This window comes from Bufo bufo, chromosome 3, assembly GCF_905171765.1.
Source record: "Bufo bufo chromosome 3, aBufBuf1.1, whole genome shotgun sequence".
NCBI lineage: Eukaryota > Metazoa > Chordata > Amphibia > Anura > Bufonidae > Bufo > Bufo bufo.
This window is the reverse complement of record NC_053391.1, coordinates 647,275,530-647,298,696: the sequence shown is the minus strand read 5'-3', so window position 1 is coordinate 647,298,696 and position 23,167 is coordinate 647,275,530. Positions and strand designations below refer to the sequence as shown.

At 45.1% G+C, this 23,167-nt stretch overlaps 2 long non-coding RNA genes across 2 annotated transcripts; both read right to left on the bottom strand.

The window, feature by feature from the left end:
- Positions 1–15,385: 15,385 nt before the first annotated feature.
- Positions 15,386–15,916, bottom strand: LOC120994176. The gene is made up of 3 exons (XR_005777348.1): positions 15,872–15,916; positions 15,612–15,778; positions 15,386–15,421 (listed from the first exon to the last, which is right to left on the bottom strand). It is a non-coding gene; the product is annotated as an uncharacterized LOC120994176 (long non-coding RNA).
- Positions 15,917–16,229: 313 nt separating this feature from the next.
- On the bottom strand, positions 16,230–16,813 carry LOC120994175. Its single transcript, XR_005777347.1, has 3 exons — positions 16,765–16,813; positions 16,438–16,628; positions 16,230–16,315 (listed from the first exon to the last, which is right to left on the bottom strand). It is a non-coding gene; the product is annotated as an uncharacterized LOC120994175 (long non-coding RNA).
- Positions 16,814–23,167: the final 6,354 nt, after the last annotated feature.

The window sequence follows — 23,167 nt, the reverse complement described above, 5'->3', positions numbered from 1 at the left end:
TTTGAGGGGTGGGAGTGTCACGACCTTTGGTTTGTGCTGTGACACTGTTGCCACATTTGCGGTTGCCCGCGGCAACATGTTGCTGTGAGAGCATGCGGTGGTAGTGTCTCGGCCTTCTGGGTGATTGCCGTGACATGGTTGCCACGCATGCTGTTGCCGGTGGTAACGTGTGGTTTAGTATGCTTGTGTGTGCACTTCCCCTTTAAGTTGTAGCCTCCCTCTGTCTGGTGCTGTAAGGGTTAACTCCCTGACTGGGTGTGGTCTCTTGGCTTTTATCTTCTGTGGTTTTCTGGCTGGAGCCATTGGTACTTCAGCTGTCGTTGGTGCTGAAGCTCTGCTCCAGTCCAGGGTGTTCCATCTGTCCAGTGAGGGCCACCCTTGTGGTCATAGATGTTGATGTTCTTATGGTGTCTCCTTCCCTTCTTATGTTTTGGTTTGTGTGGATTATGTTCAGGGTTTTGTATGTCTTGTGTGGTGTTACATGGCTGGTGATGTTTGGTGTCCAGCATGTTTGCTAGACATTCCCCTGTCTCACGTTTATTGCAGCTATGGGTATCCTGGGTTCCTGTGTGGTTTGTGGTGTGTTCTGTGACCTTTAATGTTTGTGTGGATAGCAGAACTTGTGCACGTGTTCCAGTCAGTGTGTCTGTGGCAGGTAAGTGTGTTATGGGTTTCGCTTACCTGCCATCTCCATGTATGTGTTCCCCTCTCCTTACAGCCTGGCCTCAGATAGAGACTCCTGTTCCTCCATGACTGGGATGATCAGGTCGTCTCTTCCCGACTCCTTAGTGAGGGATTACCAGGGCAACTTAGGGTCTCTAGGAATCCAGAGTATGAGTCGTCCTACCATCGGGGTCCACTCATACGATGAGTCAGGGAGAGGATTAGGGACGCTGCAGGAGGTGACCTGCTCCCTTATTACTCCTTTTGGCCAGGCTGATCCCCTTTTTACCATTTAACACCGCACGGTGGGGGGTTTCCCCCACTCTCCACCGTGACAATTTGACGCTCTCCTCATATTTCTCGAATTAAGGATCTTGCTCTAAATGGGTGTTTAATTGATAGTAGAATAGAACGACAGTATGTACAGGGTGTATCTCACACGGCCTGAACCAGACTAGGCCTCAATTAAATTTGTTTGCCCAAAATGGCTGTATTTCAAATACCTGAATCAAACCCCTGTATTTAAAGGGTGTATCTCACACGGCCTGAACCAGACTAGGCCTCAATTAAAGATTTTTGCACCAAATGGCGGTATTTCAAATATCTGAATATAACCCAATTATATACAGGGTGTATCTCACAATGACATATGCAGCAAAGGCTGCCAAATAAACTTTTTTTGCCCAAACGGGTGTTTGTTTAATAACTGAATATGGCAGCAGTATATAACCCTGGAATTTCAAACGTCAAGATGTTGCAAGGCCTGAAATATTGTGTATTTTTCCACAAAAAGGGTGTTTTATTAATAGAAGAATATAAGCCCTGTATATACAGGGTGTATCTCACACCGCCTGACCCACACTAGGCATCAATTAAAGATTTGTGCACCAAATGGCTGTATTTCAAATATCTGAATATAACCTAAATACACTGCTCAAAAAAATAAATGGAACACAAAAATAACACATCCTAGATCTGAGTTAATTAAATACAGGGAGTGCAGAATTATTAGGCAAGTTGTATTTTTGAGGATTAATTTTATTATTGAACAACAACCATGTTCTCAATGAACCCAAAAAACTCATTAATATCAAAGCTGAATATTTTTGGAAGTAGTTTTTAGTTTGTTTTTAGTTTTAGCTATTTTAGGGGGATATCTGTGTGTGCAGGTGACTATTACTGTGCATAATTATTAGGCAACTTAACAAAAAACAAATATATACCCATTTCAATTATTTATTTTTACCAGTGAAACCAATATAACATCTCAACATTCACAAATATACATTTCTGACATTCAAAAACAAAACAAAAACAAATCAGTGACCAATATAGCCACCTTTCTTTGCAAGGACACTCAAAAGCCTGCCATCCATGGATTCTGTCAGTGTTTTGATCTGTTCACCATCAACATTGCTTGCAGCAGCAACCACAGCCTCCCAGACACTGTTCAGAGAGGTGTACTGTTTTCCCTCCTTGTAAATCTCACATTTGATGATGGACCACAGGTTCTCAATGGGGTTCAGATCAGGCGAACAAGGAGGCCATGTCATTAGATTTTCTTCTTTTATACCCTTTCTTGCCAGCCACGCTGTGGAGTACTTGGACGCGTGTGATGGAGCATTGTCCTGCATGAAAATCATGTTTTTCTTGAAGGATGCAGACTTCTTCCTGTTCCACTGCTTGAAGAAGGTGTCTTCCAGAAACTGGCAGTAGGACTGGGAGTTGAGCTTGACTCCATCCTCAACCCGAAAAGGCCCCACAAGCTCATCTTTGATGATACCAGCCCAAACCAGTACTCCACCTCCACCTTGCTGGCGTCTGAGTCGGACTGGAGCTCTCTGCCCTTTACCAATCCAGCCACGGGCCCATCCATCTGGCCCATCAAGACTCACTCTCATTTCATCAGTCCATAAAACCTTAGAAAAATCAGTCTTGAGATATTTCTTGGCCCAGTCTTGACGTTTCAGCTTGTGTGTCTTGTTCAGTGGTGGTCGTCTTTCAGCCTTTCTTACCTTGGCCATGTCTCTGAGTATTGCACACCTTGTGCTTTTGGGCACTCCAGTGATGTTGCAGCTCTGAAATATGGCCAAACTGGTGGCAAGTGGCATCTTGGCAGCTGCACGCTTGACTTTTCTCAGTTCATGGGCAGTTATTTTGCGCCTTGGTTTTTCCACACGCTTCTTGCGACCCTGTTGACTATTTTGAATGAAACGCTTGATTGTTCGATGATCACGCTTCAGAAGCTTTGCAATTTTAAGAGTGCTGCATCCCTCTGCAAGATATCTCACTATTTTTGACTTTTCTGAGCCTGTCAAGTCCTTCTTTTGACCCATTTTGCCAAAGGAAAGGAAGTTGCCTAATAATTATGCACACCTAATATAGGGTGTTGATGTCATTAGACCACACCCCTTCTCATTACAGAGATGCACATCACCTAATATGCTTAATTGGTAGTAGGCTTTCGAGCCTATACAGCTTGGAGTAAGACAACATGCATAAAGAGGATGATGTGGTCAAAATACTCATTTGCCTAATAATTCTGCACGCAGTGTATTCTTCTGAAATACTTTGTTCTTTACATAGTTGAATGTGCTGACAACTAAATCAAACAAAAATAAAAAAATGGAAATCAAATTTTTCAACCCATGGAGGTCTGGATTTGGAGTCACACTCAAAATTAAAGTGGAAAAACGCACTACAGGCTGATCCAACTTTGATGTAATGTCCTTAAAACAAGTCAAAATGAGGCTCAGTAGTGTGTTTGGCCTCCACGTGCCTGTATGACCTCCCTACAACGCCTGTGCATGCTCCTGATGAGGTGGAGGATGGTCTCCTGAGGGATCTCCTCCCAGACCTGGACTAAAGCATCTGCCAACTCCTGGACAGTCTGTGATGCAACGTGACGTTGGTGGATAGAGCGAGACATGATGTCCCAGATGTGCTCAATTGGATTCAGGTCTGGGGAACGGGCGGGCCAGTCCATAGCATCAATGCCTTCGTCTTGCAGGAACTGCTGACACACTCCAGCCACATGAGGTCTAGCATTGTCTTGCATTAGGAGGAACCCAGGGCCAACCGCACCAGCATATGGTCTCACAAGGGGTCTGAGGATCTCATCTCGGTACCTAATGGCAGTAAGGTTACCTCTGGCGAGCACATGGAGGGCTGTGCGGCCCTCCAAAGAAATGCCACCCCACACCATTACTGACCCAATGCCAAACCGGTCATGCTGGAGGATGTTGCAGGCAGCAGAACATTCTCCACGGCGTCTCCAGACTCTGTCACGTCTGTCACATGTGCTCAGTGTGAACCTGCTTTCTTCTGTGAAGAGCACAGGGCGCCAGTGGCGAATTTGCCAATCTTGGTGTTCTCTGGCAAATGCCAAACGTCCTGCACGGTGTTGGGCTGTAAGCAAAACCCCCACCTGTGGACGTCGGGCCCTCATATCACCCTCATGGAGTCTGTTTCTGACCGTTTGAGCAGACACATGCACATTTGTGGCCTGCTGGAGGTCATTTTGCAGGGCTCTGGCAGTGCTTCACTTTGTTCCCTTTATTTTTTTGAGCAGTGTATATAAATGGTGTATATCACAATGACATATGCAGCAAAGGCTGCCAAATAAACTTTTTTTGCCCAAACGGGTGTTTGTTTAATAACTGAATATGGCAGCAGTATATAACCCTGGAATTTCAAACGTCTTGATGCTGCAAGGCCTGAAAAATTTTGTATTTTGCACAAAAAAAGGTGTTTTATTAATAAAAGAATCAAACCCCTGTATTTAAAGGGTGTATCTCACACACTCTTAACCAGACTAGGACTTCTTTTAGTTTTGTTTGCCCAAAATGGCTGTATTTCAAATACCTGAATAGAACCCCTGTATATACAGGGTGTATCTCACACGCCCTGATCCACACTAGGCTGCAATTAAATTTGTTTGCCCAAAATGGCTGTATTTCAAATATCTGAATAGAACCCCTGTATTTAAAGGGTGTATCTCACACGCCCTGATCCACACTAGGACGCTATCAAAGAATTGTGCTCAAAATGGCTTTATTTAAAATAACTGAATAGAAAGACAGTATGTAAATGCGGTATCTCACAATGACATCTACAGCAAAGGCTGCCAACTAATTTTTTTTTGCCCAAACGCGTGTTTGTTTAATAACTGAATTTGAAAGCAGTATATAACCCTGGAATGTCACACGTGCTGATGCTGCAAGGCCAGAAAAATAGTGGAATCTGCAAAAAAAATGAGTTTTTAAAAATCAAGAAAATGATGGCTGTGTTTCTAGCTTAAATTGCACACTGACTAATCCAGATGTTGCATATTGCCAAAAAAGTGTTTTTTTGGTAACAGAATATGAAAGCTGTATATATAAAACTTGAATTTAACACTTGCAGATCAGGAAAATAGTGTTTTTTGGCAAAAAGTGTGTTTTTAAAAACCCGGAAAATGATGGCTGTATTTCTAGCTTAACCGCCTTCGGACCGCCTAACGCAGGATTGCGTTCCGGAGGCGGTCAATTCATTCCTCCTAGACACGGCGGCGCGTCGTCTCCCGAGAGGCGAGATTTCCTGTGAACACGCGCACACAGGCGCGCGCGTTCATGGGAACTGCAGGTAATCGAGTGGATCTGCAGCCTGCCAGCGGCGATCATTCGCTGGCAGGCTGTAGATCTGATTTTTTAACCCCTTAAAGGTATATTAGACGCTGTTTTGATAACAGGGTCTAATATACCTGGTCCTCTGGTGGTCCCTTTTGCTTGGATCGACCACCAGAGGACACAGGCAGCTCTGTAAAGTAGCACCAAACACCACTACACTACACCCCCCCCCTGTCACTTATTAACCCCTGATCACCCCCCTGTCACTGATCACCCCCCTGTCCGCGGATCCACAAAACACGGACACCGCGGATCCGCAAAACACTGACACCGCAGATCCACAAAACACGGACACCGGCAATGTACTTTCCACATTTTGCCAGAACTATATAGAAAATGCCTTTTCTTGTCCGCAATTGCGGACAAGAAAAGGACATGTTCTATAGGCTCTACAAAAAACGCAGTGTTCGCCCGATCAGGCCTGATCTTGTGCGCACACTTGCGTTCAGTCCGCCCTACCGTAGTGACAGAAGTTATTTTTTTCTGATCACTGCAAAAACACCGTAAAATCGCTGCGGGGCTATAAAAAGATCACTTTTGAGGGGCATGGCGAGTTCATAGAAGATTTTTTTTTTTTGGCACAAGTTAGCGGAAATAGATTTTTTTTTTTTGTTTTTTTGTTTTTTCTTACAAAGTCTCATATTCCACTAACTTGTGACAAAAAATAAAATCTCACATGAACTCACCATACCCCTCAGGGAATCCAAATGCGTAAAAATTTTTAGACATTTATATTCCAGACTTCTCACGTTTTAGGGCCCCTAAAATGCCAGGGCAGTATAAATACCCCACATGTGACCCCATTTTGGAAAGTAGACACCCCAAGGTATTCGCTGAGGGGCATATTGAGTCAGTGGGAGATTTTATGTTTTGTCACAAGTTAGCGGAAAGGGAGACTTTGTGAGAAAAAAAAAAACATTTTCCGCTAACTTGTGGCAAAAAAAAAATCTTCTATGAACTGGCCATGCCCCTCACGGAATACCTTAGGGTGTCTTCTTTCCAAAACGGGGTCACATGTGGGGTATTTATACTGCCCTGGCATTTTAGGGGCCCTAAAGCGTGAGAAGAAGTCTGGAATCCAAATGTCTAAAAATGCCCTCCTAAAAGGAATTTGGGCCCCTTTGCGCACCTAGGCTGCAAAAAAGTTTCACACATGTGGTATCGCCATATTCAGGAGAAGTTGGGCAATGTGTTTTGGGGTGTCTTTTTACATATACCCATGCTGGGTGAGAGAAATATCTCTGTCAAATGACAACTTTGTATAAAAAATGGGAAAAGTTGTCTTTTAGAGAGATATTTCTCTCACCCAGCATGGGTATATGTAAAAATACACCCTGAAACACATTGCCCAACTTCTTCTGAGTACGACAATACCACATGTGTGACACTTTTTTGCAGCCTAGGTGGGCAAAGGGGCCCAAATTCTAAAGAGCACCTTTAGGATTTCACAGGACATTTTTTACACATTTGAATTTCAAACTACTTCTCACGCATTAGGGCCCCTAAAATGCCAGGGCAGTATAACTACCCCACAAGTGACCCCATTTTGGAAAGAAGACACCCCAAGGTATTTCGTGATGGGCATAGTGAGTTCATGGAAGTTTTTATTTTTTGTCACAAGTTAGTGGAATATGAGACTTTGTAAGAAAAAAAATAAATAAATCATTTTCCACTAACTTGTGCCAAAAAATTTTTAATTCTAGGAACTCGCCATGCCCCTCACGGAATACCTTGGGGTGTCTTCTTTCCAAAATGGGGTCACTTGTGGGGTATTTATACTGCCCTGGCATTTTAGGGGCCCTAATGCGTGAGAAGAAGTCTGGAATCCAAATGTGTTAAAAATGCCCTGTGAAATCCTAATGGTGCTCTTTAGAATTTGGGCCCCTTTGCCTACCTAGGCTGCAAAAAAGTGTCACACATGTGGTATCGCCGTACTCAGGAGAAGTAGGGATATGTGTTTTGGGGTGTCTTTTTACATATACCCATGCTGGGTGAGATAAATATCTCTGTCAAATGACAACTTTGTATAAAAAAATGGGAAAAGTTGTCTTTTAGAGAGATATTTCTCTAACCCAGCATGGGTATATGTAAAAAGACACCCCAAAACACATTGCCTATCTTCTCCTAAGTATGGCGATACTACATGTGTGACACTTTTTTGCAGCCTAGGTGGGCAAAGGGGCCCAAATTCTAAAGAGCACCTTTAGGATTTCACAGGGCATTTTTTACACATTTGAATTTCAAACTACTTCTCATGCATTAGGGCCCCTAAAATGCCAGGGCAGTATAACTACCCCACAAGTGACCCCATTTTGGAAAGAAGACACCCCAAGGTATTTCGTGATGGCCATAGTGAGTTCATGGAAGTTTTTATTTTTTGTCACAAGTTAGTGGAATATGAGACTTTGTAAGAAAAAAAAAAATTATCATTTTCCGCTAACTTGTGACAAAAAATAAAAAGTTCTATGAACTCACTATACCCATCAGCGAATAGCTTAGGGTGTCTACATTCCGAAATGGGGTCATTTGTGGGGTTTTTCTACTGTCACGGCATTGTAGAACCTCAGGAAACATGACAGGTGCTCAGAAAGTCAGAGCTGCTTCAAAATGCGGAAATTCACATTTTTGTACCATAGTTTGTAAACGCTATAACTTTTACCCAAACCAATAAATATACACTTATTGCATTTTTTTTTATCAAAGACATGTAGAACAATAAATTTAGAGAATTTTTTTTATAGAAATGTATTTTTTTTTTTAAATTTGACAACTGAAAGTGAAAAATGTCATTTTTTCCCCAAAATTTTGGTAAATTTCGATTAATACCAAAAAAAATAAAAATGTCAGCAGCAATGAAATACCACCAAATGAAAGCTCTATTAGTGAGAAAAAAAGGAGGTAAAATTTATTTGGGTGGTAAGTTGTATGACCGAGCAATAAACCGTGAAAGTAGTGTAGTGCAGAATTGTAAAAAGTGGTCTGGTCATTAAGGGTGTTTAAGCTAGGGGGGCTGAGGTGGTTAAATTGCACACCGACTAAGCCTGCAAATACACCAGATGTAAATTGGCAAAAAAAAATCATTTTCAATGTCCCAAAAGCTCAGATGCAGTGCTAGTGCACTGAGCTTGCATGAAATGGCTGCCGCCGCCCACCTAACTGACTTATAAACAGTGGCGTAGGGATCGCCATAGCAGTGGCTATGGGGCCCTACGCCACTGGGGGCCCGTCACAGGCACTACACACAGGCAGCCAGGCCCGAGCCTCGGACCGCCCGCCCACTACACTAGACTAGTGTAGTGGGCGGTCCGCGGTTCGGGCCTGGCTGGGGAGAAGAGAGGAGTCAGTAGGCGGAGGAGGGGGCCGGAACGGGGGGCGTACCTGAGGGACTCAGTGCTCCTGCCTCCTCCTGAACTGGTCTCCACTCCAGTCCTGCCAGTGCCACTCCAGTCTGCTGTGACTAGTGTCGTGACTCGTGTGCTCTAAAAAAAAGTAAGTGAAAGAAAGTGAGAACTTATGATTTCTGAGATACTTGATCTGAATTCTGGAGTTAAAAAGAGCTGCCTGCAGAGTGGGGCCCGCAAGAGAAGCAAGGGGCGCCCTCCTCATCATTGCAGGTCTGCAGGCAGCTCTTTTTAACTTCAGAATTCAGATCATCAGACTCTCACTAATTACAAATTTACAGCACACACCCTGGGAAGAAACCCCAGAACTAGAGTGTGCCCCCCAACTTGGGGGGCACACTGACACTCTAGTTCTGGGGTTTCTTTTCTTCCCTCCCCTGTCTGATGGTGGACACGACAGGCCAGGGTGTGTGCTGTAATTAGTAAGTGAGAGTCTGATGATCTGAAGTTAAAAAGAGATGCCAGCAGTGATAAGGAGGGCGCCCCTTCCTTCTTTTGGGGGGCACACTCTAGTTCTGGTGTTCCCCCCCCCCCTTATATAACAGACTAAGGGTACTTTTACACTTGCGGCAGGACGGATCCGGCAGGCTGTTCAGCCTGTCGGATCCGTCCTGCCGCTATTTCGCTGGACCGCTGCTCCGTCCCCATTGACTATAATGGGGATGGGGGCGGAGCTCCGGCGCAGCACTGCGCGATGAGAGGCCACCGGATGAAAAAGTCGGACTTGCAGTACTTTTCGGCCGCCAGCCTTTCACCGCACACTGCCACGCTGCACCAGAGCTCCGTCCCCGTTCCCATTATAGTCAATGGGGATGGAGTGGCGGCAAGGCGAAATAGCGGCAGGACGGATCCAACAGGCTGAACAGCCTGTCGGATCCGTCCTGCTGCAAGTGTGAAACTACCCTAAGTTCTGCTCCTTATTGAAGGTTGCTGTACTCGCAGTAGATGGTTCCACTGTGGGCGGTCTGGTGGTGGCAGAGGCACTACTGTGGCAGGCACCAGGCTAGTCTGGACTGGGAGTCTGATGGGACTGACTTGTAAAAGTTAGATGAGAGAGAAAAGTCTGAGTGCACTCAGACTTTTCTCTCTCATCTAACTGAAGACGCATGGTAAGGCCCCATTCACACATCCGTAAGTGTTTTGCGGATCCACGGGCCCGTGGATCCGCAAAACACTGACATCAGTAATGTGCGATCTGTAATTTGCGGACCGCACATTGCCGACACTGCATAGAATATGCCTACTTTTGTCCGCAGTTGCGGACAATAGTAGGACATGTTCTATTTTTTTTCGGGAACGGAATTTCAGACCCGGAAGTGCGGGTCCGCAACCCCGTGTCCAGGCTGCACATCGTGCGGCTCCATAGAAATTAATGGGTCCGCAATTCCGTTCAGCAAAATGCGGAACAGAATTGCGGACGTGTGAATGGGGCCTTATTGGTAGGTGCCAGACCAGATGTGACCCCAGACCCCAGAATCTGCTCTGCACCCCTATAGTATATGAAGTGGCACTGCCTTGGGGTGCCCCATTACAGGACCAATGATCCAGCTTCCAGCCCGTTACTCTCCTGGGGCAGAGGGCTGGTCTGGTGGTGGCAGGCAGTACTGTGGGACTTGTAAAAGTTACTCTGGAGTCCGGATTAATTGGGTCCTGGATCATGGTCCTGTAATGGGGCACTCCACCTACCATGTCGTCTTATGCAACTGCGGCATATGGCGGTTGATATAAGTGGTTCCGCAGATTGTGTGCGGACCACAAATACAAATGTTTGAATGAGGGAGGCCTTACAAATAGAAAATCCACATGAATTTCTGTCCGGATTTCTGTGTTTTCTGCACTAATTCCACGTGTTACTTTCTGTTTTTTGAATATGTAGAGTGAATCTCTAAATCGCACATCCTCATACCTATGCTTCTGATATACAACTGTTATTAATAATCAGCATTTCCTATGATAAAACATGGCTCTACAGCGATGCTATCAATCATTTGCTGTGCACTATAAAGAGACAATTAGTATACAGTTTGATCAAAGCGCATAGGCCCACTTACCGCGACAAGGGTGTCTCTAGTTTAAGTGGGAACCTACTCTAACCATGGCGCAGAGCCGTGCGGCGACCACCACGCCTCCACACCGCTCCAGCAGGCAACGGGATCCGGCAGCCGCACAGCAGCCCCACAGTGCAGTGAGGCCGCATGGGCCCCGGGTCCCATTACTCCACCAGCACGGCACAGAAGCAGAGACGGCCGCCGTCCAGCGCCGCATGTGAACTATCAGAAGCATAGGTATGAGGATGTGCGATTTAGAGATTCACTCTACATATTCATACAATTTATGCTATACCATTCTTTTCCCCCCTCCCCTGAATCAGCACTCCTCCCCCATGCGGATCAGGTGCTTTTTAATTAGCAGAAGTCTGCAAAGGGTCTATAAATTCCTACCACATCTCAGTTGGAGTTCCTGAGAGGCTGTGAACAGGTGAGCCATTTGCACCAGTTCACATGCGGCGCTGGACGGCGGCCGTCTCTGCTTCTATGCCGTGCTGGTGGAGTAATGGGACCCGGGGCCCATGCGGCCTCACTGCACTGTGGGGCTGCTGTGCGGCTACCGGATCCCGTTGCCTGCTGGAGCGGTGTGGAGGCGTGGTGGTCGCCGCACGGCTCTGCGCCATGGTTAGAGTAGGTTCCCACTTAAACTAGAGACACCCTTGTCGCGGTAAGTGGGCCTATGCACTTTGATCAAACTGTATACTAATTGTCTCTTTATAGTGCACAGCAAATGATTGATAGCATCGCTGTAGAGCCATGCTTTATCATAGGAAATGCTGATTATTAATAACAGTTGTATATCAGAAGCATAGGTATGAGGATGTGCGATTTAGAGATTCACTCTACATATTCATACTTTCTGTTTTTTGTTGCAGATTTTCGTGGATCTCAGCCACACGTTGAAAATGGTGAAAACAGCACAAAGAATTGGCTGCAGATTTCACAATCCAGGTAAATTACCGCTCAGAAATAAAAAGAAAATTGTACAATTGCAAAGAGCAGGACACTGGGTCAGTGGGAATGCTTTGCAGTGGGTCAGTTTATATGTGTATAAGTTCGTGACGCCAGTTGCAGCTTGCGCAGGTACTGTAGCAGGGCCCTTTAAGATGTTATGAGCTCACGTACCAGGTGAGGAATGCCAGAGGGGGATAATGTGTCTGTATAGTAGATATGGTAGTGTCAACGGTGTCTCCTACCTGTGGTACGGCTGGACTCCTGTATCCCGGCTCACATGCAACAAAATTGAGTGTGGTTAATAGGAGTAACTGCCAGGGCGGAGGATGGGGTACTGCGGGTGAACCACTTCAAGTCCAAAAAGCTTAGATTGGTGTTCAGGGGTGGGGAGGGGGGGGGGGGGGGGGGGGGAGGTTGAGGGGGGGAGGGGAGTTGGGGAATATTATGATAAAATGTGTATTGAGAAATCTTATTTTCCAAACTGCTTGCACAACTGTGCTTTGATGCAAATTTCCTGTATTGTATTGTTTCTATACCCAATGCTGTACAACTGATTTCTCAATCCAATAAAGAGATTTTTGAAGAAAAAAAAAAAAAATAGGAGTAACTGAGGAATGATGGGATTCCACACAGATAATAGGGTCCAACTTGTCTTTACTTGGTGGTATGATATGCAGCTTTGATCCATACAAGTTACAGCGTTAGTCTAGAGTCCCAGCAGGTTTTGCCAATATGTGGCATGAATTTATATGTTTTCGGCATCGGATCATACGCCTATTAGAATCTAGCAGTTATCTATCTTCTGCTCTGTCTTTAGTCTGCTTAGTTTGGGTCTGACTAGCTGTTGAGGTAATTATCTTCTCTTTGTCTTAGGATCTTTACTTACAGGACTGCTCGCAGGGTATGGTGGTTTCTTCCTGGAGATCTATACGTCTTGTGAAGGGCTGCTTTCCTGGTCTACCAGCTGAGGTAAGGGACTCAGGCTGGGAAGGTTGATCTGGGGCCTCAGCCGAGGCTTGGATCCTTGTTTGGGGTCCCTGTTTCTGGGAGCTCCTACTAACACAGCCTACCCCAGCAGGGGGGTGGCTCACACTGCCTAGAACTTTCCTTCCTCCCCCTGAAGTAGGATGTGGGAACATTCCACTCCTCCTCAGAAAGGGGGGAGCTAGCCTGGAATGGTCTATTCCAGTCTAGATATATTAACTAACCATGGTCTGCTTACATATTGCTGCCACCTATTGGTGTACATTGAGAATTACAGCAAATATACAATACAGGCCTAGAAAATGCACATTATGAAGAGAGCGATGCAAACTTATACCAGATGACAATATGCATATACCTAACATGTTGTAGCGAAGAGTTTAGTGACATACTTTAGGATGTTACACAATCGGTTTGGAAAATATTATTTACTTTGCTTATAAGGTAGGGGGTATGTCCATGTGCTGAAACGTCTTAATTGGCTGTCCTGTACCACCTGATGGATGTGTCATGGGTAAAAGTTCTTCACAATGTAAAAGAATATGGGGGGCGCGAATATCTCCATATATTTGCATGTTTGGCAAATCGCGAAACACGCAAACTTCGCCGCGAAACGACCGCCCAGGCGAACCGCAAGGCCATCTCTAGTCACCATATGTTGCTGCTGGTAAGGCATGGTGCACCCCAATGGGAAATAACTCCAGAGAGTCAATGTTTGCAGTAAACCAGTGTGCTTCTTTACTGGAGGAACTCAGTACAAGTCAACACAGGCAAAGCACAGAACTGACTTCTTCGGTCTGAGACTTGAGCTAGCTGTCAACCCCCCCCCCCTTCCCCCCGCTCCTCTCTGTCTCTCTCTCAGAAAGCTGGCTCTCTGGCCAAAGGCTGGTGGCCCAGGGTTTGTGGCTCAGTCGTCAAGCCGGTTCTCTGAAGTCCTGGATCCTGTTTGTGGGGGATTGGGAGCTATATATTCACAAATTCACCTTCGGATTTACTTGGTTTTCGGGAGACGCTGTACGGATTTACTCAGCTGGAGTGTAAAATATCCGTAACACTGAGGATACTGGATTTCTGTGTAACATCAGCTGGTCCATTGCAAGTATGACCTTTCCTGAACTGTTTGCATTTTAATTCTTCAGTAAAGAAACCTGTTAGGCTGGTGGTCTGAGTCCACCGCTGTCCTGCTGTCCCGCGCAGGTGCAGGCGTTGCTCCGCACTCCCTTTGTGTATTGGGTCTAGTACTCTGGGAACTTCGTTTCAGCACTGCCATAGTAAATCCTTCCCTTTTGCTCCCTGTCCAGCTGATGACTAAGGAGCTGATCAGCCTCCCTATTTAGCTGGGCTTTGGATCCACCCTCTTGCCCGAGCTTTGAGGTTTTCTAGTCTCTAGTAACCAGTGAAGGTGTAATCTTTTATATGACTACCTCTGCACTGTACTTTGACTGTTTACAAACCAGGGCAGACAGAACAGGGATCAAGCTGAGGTTAGGTGGCGTAGCCTATCTAACCTAAACGTTTATTTTTGTCTGCCGGTTTCTGAAAGTTTTTACGCTTTTTATTTAATGCTCTGATTTCAATGCTTCATCATGGGCTATAAAAGGGACAGACTGAGCAGAAACATCAGCTAAAAACTCGCATGGCTAATTTTAATATGGGAATGGATACTATAACCTCCTCTCTAGGGGTTTTATTTCTCAGATGGTTTTCCAATTTATTCAACTATAAGTACACAGTTCATCATGCCATGTCTTGACATGGATATCCAAGAAATGGCTTGAATATGTGGGCAGGGAGTCTGGGCCTTACAGCCTGTTTTAGACTCTGGGCAAACAAGACAGTTTTGTAGCAGATCTTTTCCATGCAGCTTCTACACTGAACATCAGTAACAAAATACAATTCAACGCATGCAACTGGGGAGTACCACCTAAAAAAGACAACATCTAATGAAAGTGCCTTCAGATTTCCCCCAACTACAGGATAAATAGCAATCCATAGTACAGTACATAGATGGCTCTTGCCCTAATATGCATGCGGGACTTGTTGGATAAAACATAAATAAGCTACAACCACATGATGGTGAATGGTACTGTTTATTGGTGGTAGATGTCCTTTTCTGTCCCTCTGTACCACTAGTGGATGGTGTGATCTCCACTGAGGGCAAAGTCTAACAAGTCGCCATTTTCTTGTCGATGTTAAGATCCATTGGCACGCAGGAAAGGAAAAACCCCCTGTGGAGGAAACCTCTAGGGAACCATGGCCTAAGGACCACCCTTCCCTTTGGGCACAAGAGGCAACTTGTCGACTAGAAGCGCTGGTGGTCAAGTCATTGATTCTTGGAAGAATCTTCATCGACTCCATAGCTTCTTGGCTGCATGCTAGACTGCAGGTCACAGCCCTCAGGTTACTTCTAGTGGCAGCTGGAAATGAAGCTGAGGAACAAGGACTGGTGTGGCACAGTACCGATGAGTAGTCAGGAGAGCAGATAGAGGTCAGAGTTTGGAATCTGAGGCTCATACAAGGACAGCAAGTGTTGGTTGGTTTTTCTGCTGTTTATGATGTCAGCAAGAGGCTCTGCTGGAACATGATGTTTTTCAGCCACTGATCTACTGGGGACATCTGTATACAGAGTGGAGCTCTTTACTTCCAGTTTTTCATCTTCCTCCAGAACCTGCGGATGGTCTCTCTCACAAATCTGCCAAACGTTCTACCAAGAAAAAATTAAAACAGGTTGGAAATGAAATGAAATAGCCTTGCAAAATGGTAACCACCTTCAAGTTTGCTCTGTCCACCCATGAGCAGACTATAAGCCAGTGAATGGAATCCACACTGCACAGATTCACAGGGAATCTCCAATAATCCCCATCCGTATTCCCCTCTCAGCTACAATGACTCACCTGCGTGGTCGTATGAAAGGTTCTTTAATTGGCTTTACGACCTGCCAGTTCTCATTGGCAAATGTGAATCCACAGAACAGTTGTTGATCTCTTTCAGCCATTGGTGACTTATTGGCTTCGGTGGAGGACAGGATGTCATCGATTTTTGTCAATGTCATCACTGGTGGCTATGGAGAGAACATACCAAAAGCGGTGTTGATAAAGAAGGAACACAATGGAACTGTACTACTAGCCACATCTTCTCTGGATCATTTACTTACTGGTCCTAGTTGGAATGGTGGACGAGCTCCTGCTCCCTCTATATCTGTCCAGTTAATTTCCATGAAAAACGGATGTTCCCTGATGTTATCTACCGCTAACTGGCGACTCTCTGGTGACTTGTTTAAGAGCTGGAAAAATGTAGAATAAAGACATTCATTCCATCACACGTTGCAATGCTATCCCTGATTTTCAATGTCCTCATTTTCATAATATTTAGCCGCTGTATTACTGCTATGTGTCTTTCTACTCACCCCCACTATAAGGTCTCTAGCTTGGGGGTTGAGCCCTTTTGGGTAGTTGGGAACATCATTGATCAGTGACTTTTCGATTGTTTCAGGCAGTATACCGGCATTGAATGGATATTTGCCAGTAGCCATCTCATATATCATCACACCAGCTGAGAACCAGTCCACTGCCGTGTTGTAGGGCTTCCGTAGAAGAATCTGTGAAAACATCCAGCAGACAATAAGAGTTAGAACATTGTTCAGGCCAGCAGAAGTCATGCAGCTGTCCAGCCCTGTAGAAAGAAACAGCTCAGTAGCATGTGCAGTCGATGATTCCTCACCTCAGGAGCCATGTATCTAAGAGTTCCGGCATATTCTGAGATCTTCTTATCCCCAAAGATGTTCATCACGGCAAGACCAAAATCGGCGATCTTCAAGTGACCGGCGCTGTTCATTAAGATATTGGCTGGTTTTATGTCCCTGTGTATGATGCCTCTGGTGTGGAGAAACTGCAGCCCACAGATGATCTCAGCTGCCATAAATCTGATGGCAAAAAGAAAGAATATCAACATTTCACCTATTAAACTACCAGACTAATATCGACACAAAGCTGCATGTTCCTGACAGCAATCGTCAGTTTTATCTAATATATCCATGTTCTGTCTTACCTGGTGACTGGAACGGTGAATAGGGCGTTGGCTCTCATGAGGCCACTTAGATCTCCTCCGCTAAGAAACTCCATGATGAAGAAGGCATAGTCCTATGATAAAAGACAGAAAATATGATCCAGGTTTCTAAAATATTATAGTAAAGGTCCTGCAGCCTCCTCAGTTGGGATCGGTATAGCTAACCCACTGATCAAGCCTCGATAATGGATCAGACTCTTACCTTGGTCTGGAAGGTGGCATAAGCATGGGTAAACAATGGACTCTTCCCAGTCACCTCCAGGACCTGTCGCTCAATCAGGACAGTGTCTTTAAAGTCCTGAAGCAGGACCCTCTTCTTCACCAGCTTCACTGCCAGTTGTTGTTGGCAGGCGGGATGTGTGGCCAGCATGACCTGTAGGAGACAGAGCATTAGAACTGGAAGAAAGGCCTGTCTTGCCATGAGACCTGATGAGAAGACATGAAGCGTTGACATCCCTAGAGTGATATTACTGCGACACACATGACACACATGAGGAAGAAGTCCCAAGAATTCCTAATACTCACTTTACCATAACCACCCTCTCCAAGGATTTTATGGAAGGTGAAGCTTTCCAGTCCAGTCACAAGGATGGGGGCGTCTGCTGGGATTGTCCCTGGTGGAGACAGGAGAGATACCGTAAGATTTAATATTTCTATATTTTTGCCATTACAATACAATGTAACTACATTAGGGGGTAGCAAAGAAAGGAATTCATAATCTTGGTCATAATTAGGGTTCTCCAAAAGTGGAGAATTCCATGAATTCGTACATTAGGGGGTATTGGCTCTAGGAAACTTAGATCTGCACTCACCTGACAGCTGTTCCATGTCAGTATTGTAGGACATGCTGGGTCTGTCATCAGCTTTTTCCCCCATCTTTTCTCCCCTCTTCCTCTTTCTCTGGATACTCTCCTGTATAGGGCTTCCAGGTCTTTTTGAAGCCTTGATCATTTTTTCTTTGCCGCCATCATTTGCCCTCTCCGGTGTTACTATTCTCCTCCTCTTATTTGGCGGCTGAACTCTCCTCTTTCTCTTCCTCTTCCTTTTCTTTGGAAGATTCCTGGAAGTCTCCATATTCAGCCCCTAGATGTTATGTTAGGCTAAGGAAGGTCCTGTCTGCCTTCAGCACGTTCCGGGATGACACTTGGAACGGTTTGGCTAACAGTCCTTCTTTTCTGGTCTTGTATTTAAAAAATTTGCCAAGCACTAGAAAAAGTCGCCTTCACCAGTCAAACGATGAAGAAATATGGCTGCCGTTCAGGTTGCAGAGTTCTAAACCTAACTGTTGCATGATGTCACAAAGGGTCCTGTGACATCACCATATTCTAAAGGTCACATGACATGACAGAGGGACCTGTGGCATCATCAGCCAGGCTGACAGGCCTGCAATTATCAGCAGCTACAAAGTTCCATGCTTTTCTGCTATTTACCTATTCTCTCTATCATTTTAATCCCATTGGAAACAATATATCACCAAAGTAAAAACTTTCCTTAATACAGTTACCTTAACAATGCAACACAAGACAATTCAAGTGTAGTCACGCTTCTTGTCAGGGGCAATGACACATTGTATCCTTTAGAATGCCTCGTAGCCATCCATTAGTTCTTATGTCGTTTACGCAAACTGCGATATTGATGGCCTATCCGACTTCAATGCAAAAGTGCAGGGCACTCCAGCTGGACCACCGGGTGCCTTTATTTACCCAGGAACAGCACCATACATACGGTTGTGGCTGTGTGTGGTACTGCAGATCAGTCCCATGCACTTGAAAGAGATTGAGCTCTGTGAGCTACAGTATGTTACGCAACCAGAACCGAATTGAAGGTGCTGTTCCTGGGTAAACAATGAAGGGGACACAGGGTCCCCTCTTTCAGTTGATTGGATCGGACAGATCGAATTTGAAATCTGCTGCATGTCAGTTTATGCTGCAGTTTTCCCCAGCGGATTTCACCCTTTGAAATGGAGAGGGAAAAGTCCTCTGGCTTTTCCATGGAAAAAGCGCACATCGTACACGTGGTTTTTGTTGCTCGTTTTGTTGCATTTTTTTAGGCAGAACTGCCTGCTCCAATTTCTGGCAGGTGTGGATGTGAACGTACAATAAAAGCAAAGTGGATGAGATTTAGTCAAATCCACACGCTGCAAAAAAGATTTCCACCCAGAAGAGAACATAAGGTTCTCTGCAGATTTCATCCATATAGGATGATATCCGTGGTAAATACGTAGCAAAAGCTATCTGAAATCCATGAGACCCTGCCTCTGCAGTGTCCCACTCACGTGACCGTGGGCACCGCAAATGTGCTTTTATCATGTATTAATGTCATGTGATATGCCTGTATTTTGTATTTTATCTCCTGTCCTATTCTCCATGTCACAATGTGATTCTATATGCAAATATCCTTTACACAGGCCTAGTCAGGGTGCACTAGACTGGTTTCTCCACAAGATGGAGCAGTGTCAGTGTGTATATATAGCTTAGCTCAGACCTAAGTTAGGCAGTTAAGTTGTTAGCTGGTTGAGGTCAATCCAAAGCAGTTCAGATGAGCTTTTTTTTTGCAAAAAAATGACATTTTTCACTTTCAGTTGTAAAATTTTGCAAAAAAAACTAGATCCATATAGAAATTTTGCTCTAAATTTATAGTTCTACATGTCTTTGATAAAAAAAAAATGTTTGGGTAAAAAAAAAATGGTTTGGGTAAAAGTTATAGCGTTTACAAACTATGGTACAAAAATGTGAATTTCCGCTTTTTGAAGCAGCTCTGACTTTCTGAGCACCTGTCGTGTTTCCTGAGGTTCTACAATGGCCAGACAGTACAAACACCCCACAAATGACCCCATTTCGGAAAGTACACACCCTAAGGTATTCGCTGATGGGCATAGTGAGTTCATAGAACTTTTTATTTTTTGTCACAAGTTAGCGGAAAATGATGATTTTTTTATTTTTTTTCTTACAAAGTCTCATATTCCACTAACTTGTGACAAAAAATAAAAACTTCTATGAACTCACTATGCCCATCACGAAATACCTTGGGGTCTCTTCTTTCCAAAATGGGGTCACTTGTGGGGTAGTTATACTGCCCTGGCATTTTAGGGGCCCAAATGTGTGGTAAGGAGTTTGAAATCAAATTCTGTAAAAAATGACCTGTGAAATCCGAAAGGTGCTCTTTGGAATATGGGCCCCTTTGCCCACCTAGGCTGCAAAAAAGTGTCACACATCTGGTATCTCCGTACTCAGGAGAAGGTGGGGAATGTGTTTTGGGGTGTCTTTTTACATATACCCATGCTGGGTGAGATAAATATCTTGGTCAAATGCCAACTTTGTATAAAAAAATGGGAAAAGTTGTCTTTTGCCAAGATATTTCTCTCACCCAGCATGGGTATATGTAAAATGACACCCCAAAACACATTCCCCACCTCTCCTGAGTACGGCAATACCAGATGTGTGACACTTTTTTGCAGCCTAGGTGGGCAAAGGGGCCCATATTCCAAAGAGCACCTTTCGGATTTCACAGGTCATTTTTTACAGAATTTGATTTCAAACTCCTTACCACACATTTGGGCCCCTAGAATGCCAGGGCAGTATAACTACCCCACAAGTGACCCCATTTTGGAAAGAAGAGACCCCAAGGTATTCGCTGATGGGCATAGTGAGTTCATGGAAGTTTTTATTTTTTGTCACAAGTTAGTGGAATATGAGACTTTGTATGAAAAAAAAAAAAAAAAATCAGCATTTTCCACTAACTTGTGACAAAAAATAAAAAATTCTAGGAACTCGCCATGCCCCTCACGGAATACCTTGGGGTGTCTTCTTTCCAAAATGGGGTCACTTGTGGGGTAGTTATACTGCCCTGGCATTTTCCAGGGGCCCTAATGTGTGGTAAGTAGGTAAATGACCTGTGAAATCCTAAAGGTGCTCTTTGGAATGTGGGCCCCTTTGCCCACCTAGGGTGCAAAAAAGTGTCACACATGTGGTATCGCCGTATTCAGGAGAAGTTGGGGAATGTGTTTTGGGGTGTCATTTTACATATACCCTTGCTGGGTGAGAGAAATATCTTGGCAAAAGACAACTTTTCCCATTTTTTTATACAAAGTTGGCATTTGATATTTCTCTCACCCAGCATGGGTATATGTAAAATGACACCCCAAAACACATTCCCCACCTTCTCCTGAGTACGGTGATACCAGATGTGTGACACTTTTTTGCAGCCTAGATGCGCAAAGGGGCCCAAATTCCTTTTTAGGAGGGCATTTTTAGACATTTGGATACCAGACTTCTTCTCACGCTTTGGGGCCCCTAGAATGCCAGGGCAGTATAAATACCCCACATGTGACCCCATTTTGGAAAGACACCCCAAGGTATTCAATGAGGGGCATGGCGAGTTCATAGAAATTTTTTTTTTTTGGCACAAGTTAGCGGAAATTGATATTTTTAATTTTTTTCTCACAAAGTCTCCCGTTCCGCTAACTTGGGACAAAAATTTCAATCTTTCATGGACTCAATATGCCCCTCACGGAATACCTGGGGGTGTCTTCTTTCCGAAATGGGGTCACATGTGGGGTATTTATACTGCCCTGGCATTCTAGGGGCCCTAAAGCGTGAGAAGAAGTCTGGAATATAAATGTCTAAAAAATTTTACGCATTTGGTTTCCGTGAGGGGTATGGTGAGTTCATGTGAGATTTTATTTTTTGACACAAGTTAGTGGAATATGAGACTTTGTAAGAAAAAAAAATAAAAATTCCGCTAACTTGGGCCAAAAAAATGTCTGAATGGAGCCTTACAGAGGGGTGATCAATGACAGGGGGGTGATCAATGACAGGGGGGTAATCAATGACAGGGGGGTAATCAATGACAGGGGGGTGATCAGGGAGTCTATATGGGGTGATCACCACAGTCATTGATCATGCCCCTGTAAGGCTTCATTCAGACGTCCGGATGCGTTTTGCGGATCGGATCCATCTATCAGTGCATCCGTAAAATTCATGCGGACATCTGAATGGAGCTTTACAGGGGGGTAATCAATGACAGGGGGGTGATCACCACAGTCATTGATCATGCCCCTGTAAGGCTTTATTCAGACGTCCGGATGCGTTTTGCGGATCGGATCCATCTATGAGTGCATCCGTAAAAATCATGCGGACATCTGAATGGAGCTTTACAGGGGGGTAATCAATGACAGGGGGGTGATCACCACAGTCATTGATCATGCCCCTGTAAGGCTTCATTCAGACGTCCGGATGCGTTTTGCGGATCGGATCCATCTATCAGTGCATCCGTAAAAATCATGCGGACATCTGAATGGAGCTTTACAGGGGGGTGATCAGGGAGTCTATATGGGGTGATCACCACAGTCATTGATCATGCCCCTGTAAGGCTTCATTCAGACGTCCGGATGCGTTTTGCGGATCGGATCCATCTATCAGTGCATCCGTAAAAATCATGCGGACATCTGAATGGAGCTTTACAGGGGGGTGATCAGGGAGTCTATATGGGGTGATCACCACAGTCATTGATCATGCCCCTGTAAGGCTTCATTCAGACGTCCGGATGCGTTTTGCGGATCCGATCCATCTATCAGTGGATCCGTAAAAATCATGCGGACGTCTGAATGGAGCTTTACAGGGGGGTAATCAATGACAGGGGGGTAATCAATGACAGGGGGGTGATCAGGGAGTCTATATGGGGTGATCACCACAGTCATTGATCACGCCCCTGTAAGGCTTCATTCAGACGTCCGGATGCGTTTTGCGGATCCGATCCATCTATCAGTGGATCCGTAAAAATCATGCGGACATCTGAATGGAGCTTTACAGGGGGGTGATCAATGACAGGGGGGTAATCAATGACAAGGGGGTGATCAGGGAGTCTATATGGGGTGATCAGGGGTGATCAGGGGCTAATAAGGGGTTAATAAGTGACGGGGGGGGGGGGTGTAGTGTAGTGTAGTGGTGCTTGGTGCTACTTTACTGAGCTACCTGTGTCCTCTGGTGGTCGATCCAAACAAAGGGGACCACCAGAGGACCAGGTAGCAGGTATATTAGACGCTGTTATCAAAACAGCGTCTAATATACCCGTTAGGGGTTAAAAAAAACACATCTCCAGCCTGCCAGCGAACGATCGCCGCTGGCAGGCTGGAGATCAACTCTCTTACCGTCCGTTCCTGTGAGCGCGCGCGCCTGTGTGCGCGCGTTCACAGGAAATCTCGGCCATCGCGAGATGACGCGTATATGCGTGACTGTGCGCAGCGCTGCCACCTCCGGAACGCGATCCTGCGTTAGGCGGTCCGGAGGTGGTTAAACAAGGATTAGGATCAGGCCGGAGTTTTGACCAGTGTAAGACTTTCATTATTACAAGCCTAGTCTGAGCAGTAGCTTTCTTATGTATTACA